Below are 13,681 nucleotides of genomic sequence, written 5' to 3'. Positions count from 1 at the left end.
GCCCCGCGCCCAGGCCCCGCCCCGCGCCCAGGCCCCGCCCCGCGCCCTGGCAGGAGGGACTAAAGCTGCCACGCGAGTTTAGCCGAGGTTGGGGAGCTGAGTTTCTGTCCCGATGATTCAGGCTCCCTTCCGACCCCCAATGCAGGAGCTGTAGGTCTGAACTCAAGAAGATGGGTGGACTGAGAAAGCGAGTGGAACCCCTGCGTCCTTTCCCCAGCCGAAAGAAACAGAGACAGGGATTCATCCGGCTCGTTGTCTGAAGGGGCCAAGGACCTACCTGGGTGATCCGCGCTGTGCCCTCTTAAGACTCAGGCGGACCAAAGAGAGTGCCCGAGGCCAGGAGGAAGAAGGCTTTAGCACCTCCCCTGACTTCATCCTGGCCCTGAGCCACAGGATCTCCAGCCCTAATTTCTCAGCTCAGCCTCAAGCTTCCATAGAACCCCTCCACCTCTTCCCTCGGCCTGTTCTCCAGAATGGTATCTGGCTCCTGCTCCGTAAGACAAATAACGCGGGCGGTGAGAGAAAATGAACAGTGCTGTCCAAACTCCCCAGTCAATATTTTTTCCACGCAAGCTGTTAAAAACATGCTGCTCTCTTGTTTTTGTGTTTCTTTTCAGTTTGGTACTGGAATGGTGCCTTCTGTTGTATTTTCTTCCTCCCATTTTTTAGCTCTTTAGCATGCTAGAAGTACAACAATGAAGCAAAACTAGGACAAGCTTTAATCCTTCCAAATTGGGTGGGGTAGCTACTTTGCTTGAACAAGAAAACCCAGACTGGCCTCGCTAGACCCCCAAGAGTCCTCAGAGGCAGCAAGGGGAAGAGGTGGAGGTCTGGGAGCTCTTTCTTACAAAACTGAATGGAAAGTTTTCACTTACCCTTATCAGGGCAGCACAGAATAACTAGAATGTCCTTTTTGTTTGTTTTAGACTGGAATTTAAGCAGCTTGGAGTGATAACTACATATGGTGATCACAAGTTCCGAAATGGTAATTCTATGTGCCTGATTAATAAAATTAAAACTATTAATGCAGTGTGTAGGAAGCAAACTTTTTTAAAACATGGGGTTCTGAGGCTGAGGCGGGTGGATCACTTGAGGCCAGGAGTTCAAGACCAGCCTGGCCAACTTGGTGAAACCCGCATCTCTACTTAAAAAAAAAAAACAAAAATTGGCTGGGCTGGTGATGGCCGCCTGTAGTCCCAGCTACTCAGGAGGCTAACATGAGTGAGAACTGCTTGGGCCCAGGAGATGGAGGTTGCAGTGAGCCAAGATCACACCACTGTACTCCAGTCTGGGCAGCAGAGTGAGACCTGGTCTCAAAAATAAATAAATAAATACATACATACATAAATGGGGTTCTTGGAAGTAAGCACAATAGATAGAGCCTTTGGTAGTAATGAAAGTTTGGGGGTGAAAAAAAAAAAAAGGCCAGGCGCGGTGGCTCACACCTGTAATCCCAGCACTCTGGGAGGCCAAGGCGGGCGGATCACCTGAGGTCGGGAGTTCAAGACCAGCCTGATCAACATGGTGAAATCCCGTCTTAAAACAAAAAAAAAAGAAAGTTTGGGAACTAGCAGACCTGAACGGGTTTTCTCAAATTAGGTCTGTGAATGTATTCTTTAGGGTTTTATTTTCATTTTCATATTTTTTAGATTTGCATAAGCATATTCTGAATTATTTGGGTGACCACCTTACAACTCAGTATTACCACACAATTTCAGCACCTACATTTACATGTGTGTTTTAGTGCTGCTTTTACTGTTCTGGGATAACGAGAAAAGAACAGAGGTGGTTTTAAAATGAGAATGATACTTTCATGCACAATATGATAGCCAAATGACATCATGAGATTGCAGTATTCAATAGTTGTAACAGAGAAAAATGGTGAGAAAATGAAGATGTCAGGAGTCACATGCTGGCATAGCCATGTTGAACACAAAAGAAGCTGAGCTATAGCAGGCAACACCATAGTAACAATATAAGGGATGATAGTTTTAGCAAAATACATCATTTGTCATGTTAAATTACTATAATATATTTAACTGAATGTTTTCATTTTGTGGTTTCATTTGTATTTACTTTGTAAATTTGTTGTGGTTTTTTTAGCTGTATAAGAACTAGAAACAAAAGCACATTATTTCCTACTTAATATTTGTAAATTTAAATAACCACAGCATAATAAAAACAATTTAACTAAACACGGTAATGCATGCCTGTACTCCCAGTTACTCAGGAGGCTGAGGTGGGAGCATCACTTGAGCCCAGGGGTTCATGACCAACCTGGACAACACAAGTGAGACCCCTGTCTCTAAAATAATAATAGTAACAATAATGATTTAACTGAGTTTTCAGGATTTTTTAAAATTATCATTGTTGTGTGTGTATATGTGTTTTTAAGAAACAGGGTCTTGCTCTGTTTCCCAGACTGGAGTGCAGTGGCACGATCATAGCTCACTGTAACCTCAAACTCCTAGACTTAAGCAATCCTCCAGCCTCAGCCTCCTGAGTAGCTAGGACTATTGCTATGTGCCACCACATCCAGAGTTGTGTGTATGTGTGCAGACAGAGCTATGTGCCACCACATCCAGCTGTGTGTGTGTGTGTGTGTGTGTGTGTGTCTGTGTGTGTGTATGGAGACAGTCTCACCATATAGTCCAGGCTAAAAATGGATCCATATATTTAATACTACCCAACTTTTGAGAGACAGAGGGCTAAGAAGTTTTTTAACTTAGTATTTTAACAGATCAGAGGGGATTTCTGTAGGTATGGAGAAGAGATATCTGTTCCCTTATACTTTATGTGAAAAGTCCATCTGGGGCAGTGGTGCATGTGGTAGATCACTTGAACTCAGGAGTTCAAGACTAGCCATGGGCAACATGGCAAAACCCCATCTCTACAGAAAAAAAAAATTAGTAGGACATGGTAGTGTGCACCTATAGTTCCAGCTACTCAGGAGGCTGAAGTGGGAGGATCACTTGAGCCCAGGAGGTCAAGGCTGCAGTGAGCTGAGGTCACACCACTGCACTCTTCCCTGGGTGAGAAAGCAAGACCCTGTCTCCAAAAAAAAAAAAAAAGAAAAAAAAAAGTCTTGGCCAGGTGCAGTGGCTCACACCTGTAATCCTTGCACTTTGGGAGGCCGAGATAGGAGGATTGCTTGAGTCCAGGATTTCAAGACCAGACCTAGCAACATAGTGAGATCTCCATCCCTACAAAAAAAAAATTAGCCAGGCCTGTAGTGCACATCTCATTTCAGCTACTCAGGAGGCTGAGGTGGGAGGATCACTTGAGCCTAGGAAGTCGAGGCTGCAGTGAGCTGTGATTGCCACTGCACTCCAGCCTGGGTGACAGAGTGAGACCCTGTCTCAAAAAAAAGAAAAAACGTCTTCAGAAATAATAAAGGAAGCAAGCACAAAGAGACGCAGATTAGGTCAGTTGCACACATACTATTCTAGATATTAGCTGAAGCTTAAGAGAGCCTTGATACGCTAACAAAAGCTGGCACCCTGATGCTAAACTACTTTGTTTAAAACACAAATATGCTTTTCTTACCCAAATACAATGAACTGGAGACCCAGGGAATAACTATGATTAAATATAAAATCACAAGCTGAGAAAACAGGCCCCAGAAAATTGCCTGGTCTGGGAGTCTTCAATTTTGGACTTCAGTTCCTGTCTCTGTCTCTGACTCACCATGACCTACCTCTCCCAGTGCCTCAATCCCACCTTCCACCTCCTTATATCCCATAAAATGGAGCTAACCGCCTCTTGTTCCCGCTTGAGTTACTGTGATACTATGAGAATGAAACAGATAATAAACATGGAGATGCTAATAAATCCTTCAATGAAGGTGATTAAAACAGACTGCAGTGGAAAGAGACTAGTTCAAAACCTGGGCCAAATTCTAGGCTGACCATCTGAATCACCTAAGATGCCTGTTAAACATGCAGACTTCTGGCCTCTAACCCAGACCTACTGAATCATAGTCTTTAAGAATGGGGCCAGATAGTTTACAGTGTCCACTGAGTGATTCTGGTGTGCACTGATATTTAAAAATCATTGATTTTAAAAGTTCATCTAGAAAAATAACTTCCGTGTCAATAAACAAGCATCTGCTCAGGTAGAGTCTAAAAGTCTTTGGAGGCCACTTGTGTCCAGAAGAAATCAAATGACTTATCAGTAAGCAATTCTGGATCTATAGGTTATGGGTTTTGCCAGATTCAAAAGATGGTCCCACAATCTGAGAAATGTAGCATTACCCTGTCTCTACCGGGAAAAAAAAATAGCAGAGTGTGCTGGTGCACCTGTAGTCCCAACTGCTTAGGAGGCTGAGATGGAAGGATCACTTGAGCCCAGGAATTGGAGGCTGCAGTGAGCTATGATCACATCACTACACTCCAGCCTGACAATAGAGCCAGACCCTGTCTCTAAAAAGAAGTAAATAAATAAAATAATAAATAAATAAATTTTGTCTCTGAATAAATAAAATAGAAAAGATAGTCCTTCTTTTGCTGGACTTCTGGAATTTAGCCAAGCACTACCAATACAGTACTGTGACACTGAGCTATTTCCATATCCTCCCACTATTGCTCCCTCAGGTCTCCTCTCCACTTCCCACACACATCCCACAAGAAACTAATAACCAAGGAATTGCAAAGGCACCAGCTGAAATTAGGTTGAAATTAGGTTTAAGATTACCCTCCGGTAATAAGGTAACATCCTCAGTACAAAAGCACTGAGTTCTGACCCCCACATGCAGTTCACTCATCCAGTGTGAATCAGAGGAAGACTAGGCTAGACTTGCCCTGTTCCTATAAGACAAAGCATCAAGAATATAGGAAGTACAGCAGATGGGATTGACGGCCATCAACTCTTGTGTTTGTAACAGCTCTCAAAGTCACATCAGAAAAGCATCAATCATCAGCTAGGCATGGTGGCTCATGCCTGTAATCCCAGCACTTTGGGAGACAGAGGAGGGCAGATCACCTAAGATCAGGAGTTTGAGGCCAGCCTGACCAACATAGTGAAATCCTGTCTCTACTAAAAATACAAAAATTAGCGAGGTGTGGTGGCATGTGCCTGTAATCCCAGCTACTTGGGAGGCTGAGGCAGAAGAATCGCTTGAAACTGGGAGGGAGAGTTTGCAATGAGCCGAGACAGGGCCATTGTACTCCAGGCTGGGCACTAGAGTGACAATCCATCTCAAAAAAAAAAAAAAGAAAGAAAGAAAGGAAAAGAAAAGCATCAGTCATGAGGATCTAAGTGACATCACTATCATCTTCTCTGGCCCATTGCCTCACGGTTGCTAAGCTTGCCTCTCCCTCACAGCCAAAAAGCTTTACAAATAGTTTCTCATTCAAACGCTGATCTGCTCCACAGTCACCCCACTGTGCAAGAAGGCCAAATGCAGGACACCTGTAAGTGTCTCAGGGCAGATTCAGACTGTTGTCCCCCTGACAGGAACATCAAGGGAGTGGTGGATGACAGGAGTGGGAGACCTGAGGCACAAGGAGGCATTTTCCAACTATCTTCATTTGGCAAGATGACCCTGGTAAACTGATTCCCAGGGCTGTACTTAATTAATTGCAGAGTAGTGATTATCACTATAGCATTAATGATATTTTAAATTTATATTTATGCAAAGTATGTCGCCATTCTATGGAACTCAAATATTTTCCCCTCAATTTCAGCTCAGTATTTTAGCCTTCTTTCTTGCCTTTGTTTTTCTCTTGGCAAAGTTTTAATCCCATTTTTTATGGATGGGAATACTCCAACAAAGAGAAAGGGAACTTTACCTGAAGTCCCAATAAATCAGAAGCAGCTGCGGAACTCATAATCAGTGATTATTGCTACTCCCTCCTCCATCTCCTACCTCCATTTCACAGCTCATCATCATATATAACAAAGGTATTCAATTTCCAAGGCAAACTTTGCTTAAATTCTTGGGAAGAGCAAATCAAAGAAATAGGACAGCCAGGCTCGGTGGCTGGGTGGCTCACGTCTGTAATCCCAACACTTTGGGAAGAACAGGTGGGCAGATCGCTGGAGCTCAGGAGTTTGAGACCAGCCTAGGCAACATGGTAAAACCTCATCTCTACAAAAAATGTAAAAATGTAAAAATTAGCCAGGCAGTGGTGCATGCCTGGCTATTTGGGAGGCTAAGGTGAGAGAATCGCTTGAGCCCGAGAGGCAGAGGCCACAGTTAGCCATGATCATTCCACTGCACTCCAGCCTGGGTGACAGAACAAGAAAAAAAAAAAACAGAAAAGAAAAGAAAAGAAGAAAGGAGAGGAAATGAGAGGAGAAAAAGAAGAGAAGGGAAGAAAAAAGAGAAGAGAAGAGAAGACAAGACAGAACAGGACAGGAAATTACCTTTCACAATAGTACATACAATGGTTAGGAGAGGATACTCCGGAGTCAGGAAGATGTAGATTGAAATCCCGTCTCTACCAATTACTAGCTGTGTGACTTTGGGCAAATAATTTATCCTCTCTGAATCTTGGTTTCTACATTTATACAGTGGGTCTGTCAAGCTTACCTCATGTGGTTGTTAAAAAGATTAAATAATTCATATAAAGTGTTTAGTTAGTGCCTGGCAAGAGAAAGCACTAGAATATTATCCATTTACAGTTTTTATCTACTGAGGAAGTGGAAGCAAATAGGAAAATACTCCAATCAATTGAGCTTTGGCAACAGAAAAGACCCACATGAAAGAATGAAAGGGTACATGATTTACAGAGTCAGAATATCTGTTCTAGAATACTTTTTCATCAGTAAAATAGAGTTTTTACCTCTCAGACTTGTGAGGAGTGAGAGCCATAACAAAAGGTGCTTTGTTAGTGGGAAGTATCATGCAGATGTTAGAAGTTGTGTTATATATTGCCAAGGACTCACTGAATCTGATGTCCATGCCAAACACAGAAGAGAACATCTGTAGACCTATGTTCAAGGTGTACAGGCTCCAGTTCTCTAAGAACAGCAGTCAGAGTCAGTACCTCCTTTAGCCACAAGAGTAGATTTTTATTGGTTTGTTTCTCAGACTGTCACCCAGGCTGGAGTGCAATGGGGCAATCTCAGCTCACTGCAACTTCCACCTTCCTGGTTCAAGCGATTCTCTTGCCTCAGCCTCCCAAGTAGCTGGGATTACAGGCATGTGCCACTATGCCTGGCTAATTTTTGTATTTTTAGTAAAGATGGAGTTTCACCACTTTGGCCAGGTTACTCTCGAACTCCTGGACTCAGGTGACCCACCTGCTTCGGCATCCCAAAGTGATGGGATTATGGGCATCACAAGCCTAGATTTAAGCTATGGAAAACCTGAAGCTCAAACAGGCATGGTGACCTTTCTCAAAAGCCTTAGGCCTTTGAGTGCTATGAAAGGGCTCTAATGTTCTCAGGCCAGAAACCCGCCCCCTCACCCCACTTATCTTGCTAGAGGCTGTATACCACTTGAAAAAAATCTTTTGTTATGGTGTTAAGCGAAAAAGCAAGGTATACAGTGTTACTGATGTTGTAAGTATAATTTAAGCTGAAAATGTTAAGAAATAATAGCTCCTAAATGGCTAAAATTACAATCATCTTTTTTGTTGTTGTTGTTGTTTTTTGAGACAGGGTCTCACTCTTTTACCCAGGCTGGAGTGCAGTGGCATGATCATGGCCCACTGTAGTCTCAGTCTCCTGGGCTCAGGTGATCCTCTTGCCTCAGCCTACTGAATAGCTGGGATTACAGGAGTACGCCACCATGCCTGGCTAATTTTTGTATTTTTTGTAGAGACAGAGTTTCATCATTTTGCCCAGGCTGGTCTCGAACTCCTGGGCTCAAGTGATTAGCCCATCTTGCCTCCCAAAGTGCTGGGATTACAAGCATGAGCCACCATACCCAGCCATATCTTAATTATTATTTGTATGTGTGCCGTGACTCAGATTATTACTTTTTTTAAAAAAAAGGTAAGGGAAAAACAGTGTACATAGTATCTTACCATTTGTGTGAAATAGAATGTACACATACATGCTTGTGTATATATGAAAAAACTCTAGGAGGACACACGTAATGAATAACATTGGTTGTTTATGGCACGGTAATGGGGTGTCTGGTGAACAGAGATGGAAATTTTTCAATGTACAGTACATTCATTTGTACTTTGCCTAAACTCCAGATCTTACTCAAATTTCACCCATTTTTCCATTAAAGTCCTTCTTCTGTTGCAGGACTCACTCCAGAATACCACATTGCATTTAGGCTTTTTGAATTTTGAACTGTGAAGATTATTACCTATTGAAACAAGCAAACCTTTTAGCTCTTGGTTTACCATGCTCCAGACTGTACTCTCTGCTTGGCCCTGGCTGTCTTTCCTCTGGCATCCACAGATGTGTATGGTAAGTAACTCCTGCCCAGCTATTCCCTGTCTAGCTCTGCTATACCCACAAAGTCAAGTCCAGATTTCTTTGTTCTCTCTCATTTTTGTACGCCTCTTATCACCATATCTTTTTCTTAAAAGAAAAGAATTGGCCAGGCAAGGCGGCTCACACCTATAATCCCAGGACTTTGGGAGGCCGATGCAGGCGGATCACCTGAGATTGGGAGTTCAAGACCAGCCTGACCAACATGGAGAAACCCCATCTCTACTAAAAATACAAAAAATTAGCCAGGCATGGTGGTGCATGCCTGTAATCCCAGCTACTTGGGAGGCTGAGGCAGGAGAATCGCTTGAACCTGGGAGGTGGTGGTTGTGGTGAGCCGAGATTGCACCATTGCACTCCAGCCTGGGCAACAAGAGCAAAACTCCATCTCAAAAAAAGAAAAAAGAAAAGAAAAAAATAGAGACAGGGTCTCACCATGTTGCCCAGGCTGGTCTTGAACTCCTGGTCTCAGGCAGTCCTCTCCACTCATCCTCTCAAAGTGCTGGGATTATAGGTATGAGCTACCATGCCGGAGCACTTATCACCATGTCTTGTACTAGACTCAGCCAACATAAGTAGTAGCTTTCAGCAGCTGGGCACACTGCCCCCAGGATCCAACTAGACAGAGGTTTGATTTAGCAACATCAGGGCCAACTTAAAATATTCCTGTTCCCCTGAAAATTTTGCCCTTGGTCTCCACCGAAGATGGTATTCTTTCCCACTTCCTTTTCTGAACTGCTCCGCAGAACTGGTAGGAGAAAAATCATAGGAGTAAGAAAGGTCCAGTGCCAAGATCCCCTGGACACAAAAGTCACATTTCGGCAGAAATCCAGCTGGGATTGTAATCAGAAACCGGAATTTCCACTAACTTCTAGGACTTCAGGAAATCAACTCCCTCTCTGATCTAGCTATGTGGTTAAAATTAGCTGGAGGCCCCCAGTGTTCTAGGAAAGCCCCTACAAACACTGAATGTACCAGCTGCACCCTGTTCTATTAGGACACCAGGCTGCGGTTGCTGGAAGTGGATTAAGAAGGTGATAAAAAAAAAAGTGAAACAGGGGCTCTGAGCGGGTGAGGCGCGTGGAGACAGAAGCCGGGATTCAGATGGGGGCGGGTGGGGGACGCCGCAGGTGGGACCATTTGAGGGGAGGCCATGGGGCCTGAAGGGCATCTGTCAGGCCCTCCTGCATGGATGGCAACAGTAGTTTTAGGGTGGGACAGCATGGGCCCTGAGTGTATCTTCCCCAATCCGACTGAGGAACTGGGGCCACATCAGGGCCCTTCAGAAGGCACTGGGGATTGGAGCAGTGAGGAGCCTGAGGAAGAACAGGAGGAAATGGGGTCGGGCCCAGCTAGCTATTCCTACCAGCCCCTGAACCAAGATCCTGAACAAGAGGAGGTGGAGCTAGCACCAATTGGGGATGGAGATGTAGTTGCTGACATCCAGGATTGAATCCAGGCCCTGGGGCTTCATTTGCCAGACTCACCATTAGAGAGTGAAGATGAAGATGAGGAAGGAGCTACAGCGCTGAACAACCACAGCTCTATTCCCATGGACCCAGAACATGTAGAGCTGGTGAAAAGGACAATGGCTGGAGTAAGCCTGCCTGTGCCAGGGGTTCCTGCCTGGGTTTGGGAGACATCAGATGCCCAGTGGGAAGATGTGGTACAGAAAGCCTTCCAAGCCTGGCAGGCATCCACTGCCTGGAAGTGACCACAGTGAGAGCCGCCTTATCTTCCTAAATTCCAGGCCAGAACCAGCACAGGACTGAACACATCCCTGGTTGTAATGTCCACTTCCATCTTCCCCATCTCCCTTTCCACATCAAGGCACATCGGGCTTCTCAGAGACCCACTTTATACAATTCTGTACATATGGGGACGTGAGCCCAAGCCCAACCCACCTTAGCATGTATCACTGTGGAGAATAAAGCACCCTATGTACACAGCACCCCCCCAAAAAAAAAAGTGAAACAAGTGCCTGTAGTCCTAGCTACTCAGGAGGCTGAGGCAGGAGGATCACTTAAGCCCAGGAGTTTGAGGCCAGCCTGGGTAACATAGTGAGACCCTATCTGTAAATGAATAAATAACTTTTTTTTTTTTTTTTTGAGATGGATTCTCACTCTGTCGCCCAGGCTGGAGTGCAGTGGTGCAAACTCAACTCACTGCAACCTCTACCTCCCGGGTTCAAGCAGTTCTCCTGCCTCAGCCTCCCGAATAGCTGGGATTATAGGCATGCCACCACACCTGGCTAATTTTGTATTTTTTCTTTTTTTTTAGTAGAGACAGGGTTTCACCATGTTAGCCAGGCTGGTCTCGAACTCCTGACCTCAGGTGATCCACCTGCCTCAGCCTTCAAAGTGCTTTAATCCCTCAAAGTGATGGGATTACAGGTGTGAGCTACCGTGCCCAACCAAATCTTATTATTATTATTTTTTTTTTGAGACGGAGTTTCGCTCTTGTTATCCAGGCTGGAGTGCAATGGCGCGATCTCGGCTCACGGCAACCTCCGCCTCCTGGGTTCAGGCAATTCTCCTGCCTCAGCCTACAGAGTAGCTGGGATTACACGCACACGCCACCATGCCCAGCTAATTTTTTGTATTTTTAGTAGAGACGGGGTTTCACTGTGTTGACCAGGATGGTCTCGATCTCTTGACCTTGTGATCCACCCGCCTCGGCCTCCCAAAGTGCTGGGATTACAGGCGTGAGCCACCGCGCCCGGCCTCCAAATCTTATTTTTTTATAAAGTGAAACAACTTTGACTACATCTTGTTCTCATCTTTGCCTATTGAATCCTCTAGGTTCCCCCAACATATCATCCAAAAAGACTATGGACTTCAAAGAGTTTATGAAATAGGGAGTATAAGGTCATGGTTAAAAGAGAGGCTCAGGCGTCAGACTGCTTGGGTTTGAACTGTAGGCCTGCAACTTTCTACCTAGGTGATCTTGGGCAAGACATTTAATAATATCTCCAAGCATCAGTTTCCCCATCTATAAAAAGAGGTTAATAATAGTTATTGACTTCATGAGGTTGTTGTGAGGACTCTGTGAGAAAAAAGCAACTAAAAGCATTCCTGACGTAAGTGGGGTGTGGTGGCACACGCCTGCATTTCCCAGCCACTCAGGAGCCTAGGTGGGAGGATCACTTGGCCCAGAAGTTTGAGGCTGCAGTGAGCTATGAGTGTGCCACTGCACTCCAGCCTGGGTGGATAATAAATAAATAATAAAATTAAAATCCTGATATATAGTAAATGCTTAATATGTGTTAGCTATTATTCATGATTCCTCCATGGAGCAAATCTGACATTCTAGAGGGTGTATTAAAAAAACAAAAACCAAGGCCAGACACAGTGGCTCATGCCCATAATCCCAGCACTTTGGGAGGTGCAGGTGGCTAGGTCACCAGACGTCAGGAGTTTGAGACCAGCCTGGTCAACATGGTAAAACTCTATCTCTACTAAAAATACAAAAATTAGCCAGGTATGGTGGTGTGTGCCTGTATCCCAGCTACTCGGGAGGCTGAGGCAGGAGAATTGTTTGAACCTAGGAGGTGGAGGTTGCGGTGAACCAAGATTGTGCCACTGTACTCCAGCCTGGGCAACAGAGCAAGACTCCATCTCAAAAAAACAAAACAAAAACCAACCAATAAACAAAATACCCTCCTAAATCCGAAACCAGTACAGTCCCATATTTCTAAGATTGAGCTCAAAGGAGGGTATCAGGCATTACACTCATAAAGAATAGAATTCCCTTCTATATCTGGCAGAGCTGACATTGTTCCTCAAGGCCCAAATCTGGTCTAGGCGGTTACTCTATACTTTTAAAATGCAAATTCTACTTCTTTCTGCAAATGTGAGCTTTTCAACCCATGGCCTAGGCATGGGGAGCAAAGGCATTCTAATGCCTTTTGCTTGGGCTCAGGCCCTGCTAAATGCCACTACCTTCCCTTGAGTTACTGTGCTATGGATAGCGTGTTAGCATCTGAAAGCGAGAACCATGGACTTTGAGATATCTTCTGAGTTGCCTTTGGCACTATCAATAAGTTGCCAGTTAGGACTGTGTATGTGATATGGTTTGCTCATATTTGGAACCCTGAAAATGGGCAAATGACTGGTAATTGCCCCTAAAACTAGCTGCTTCCTCCTCTCAACTAAGCACATTTTATGTTACCTATGAACACCATCAAGGTCATGCTAAACACAACTGAAATCAACTGAGAATTGACTTTAGAATCTTTGACTTGAGAATCCTCAACCAATCAGGGAGTCACTGTTGTGAAGGGCAATTCACCCCTTGGTAAGTTATGGACATGGCTTTCTCCAAGAAATTTTTGCAATAATAGCAATACAAGAGTCCAATGCAGAAATACAGATTCTAAAAAAAGCAGTTAAGATATTTCACCTTACAGCCGGGTACAATGGCTCACGCCTATAATCCCAGAACTTTGGGAGGCCGAGGCAGGAGGATCATAAGGTCAGGAGTTTGAGACTAGCCTGATCAACATAGTGAAACCCCGTCTCTACTAAAAATACAAGAAATTAGCTGGACATAGCGGCACGCATCTGTAATCCCAGCTACTCTGTAGGCTGAGGCAGGAGAATCGCTTGAACCCATGAGGAGGAGGTTGCAGTGAGCCAAGATTGTGCCACTGTACTCCAGCCTAGGCGACAAAGCGAGACTCCATCTCAAAAAAAAAAAAAAAAAAATTAACTTATACTGGAATTACAACAAAAACCAACATGAACTAAATTGCTGGAGGGAAAGGGGCTCTGAGATTTTCGTGAGAATAGGATGCCCTCTGCTGGACATTACAGAAGTCTAATAAAAGCCTGGCAGACACGGTGGCCTTATGCTGTCAGAGACAGTGATACTTTGGAGTAAAACAAAAACAAAACAAGAAAACATGACAATAAATTTACACTTTGGTGCTGTTTTCTAGAATATTTCCAGTAATCACAGACTACAAGAACACAAATATAAAAAAAGACACAACAAAAGGGGTGAGTTTTAAAGAATCCATAAGATTCTTTTATACATGCAGCACTGAAAAACCAGCCTTCTTTTCTATATATCCCCACAAATATTTCACTGGCAAGGAAAAAAATGGAGCACATTATAGGAAATACCAGGGAGGCTTAGAAACATAGTGTTAACAGGGAGACAGGAGAGAGGAGAGACCAACTCCTGAATGGTACATGGTGTCTTGTTGTTGGCTGAGTGAACACATTTCAGGTCATTTCTCTCAAAATGAGATTAACCTTTGCTCTCATGTCTGAGGGCAGTGGCA

General features: G+C 44.2%; 1 protein-coding gene, 1 long non-coding RNA gene and 1 pseudogene across 2 annotated transcripts in view; 2 read left to right on the top strand and 1 right to left on the bottom strand.

Moving 5' to 3' along the window:
- PPP2R1B (protein phosphatase 2 scaffold subunit Abeta) overlaps positions 1 to 13,681 on the bottom strand; it is a 56,414-nt gene that overhangs the window by 42,094 nt on the left and 639 nt on the right. The window lies entirely within an intron of this gene.
- On the top strand, positions 54 to 1,032 carry LOC116556312. Its single transcript, XR_004270938.1, has 2 exons — positions 54 to 476; positions 927 to 1,032. It is a non-coding gene; the product is annotated as an uncharacterized LOC116556312 (long non-coding RNA).
- Positions 9,522 to 10,249, top strand: LOC116556310 (annotated as a pseudogene).

The sequence above is a fragment of the Sapajus apella genome, unplaced genomic scaffold (assembly GCF_009761245.1).
Source record: "Sapajus apella isolate SASKATOON/1434 unplaced genomic scaffold, GSC_monkey_1.0 scaffold16, whole genome shotgun sequence".
Classification (NCBI taxonomy): Eukaryota; Metazoa; Chordata; class Mammalia; order Primates; family Cebidae; genus Sapajus; species Sapajus apella.
This window is presented reverse-complemented; position numbering and strand designations above follow the sequence as displayed.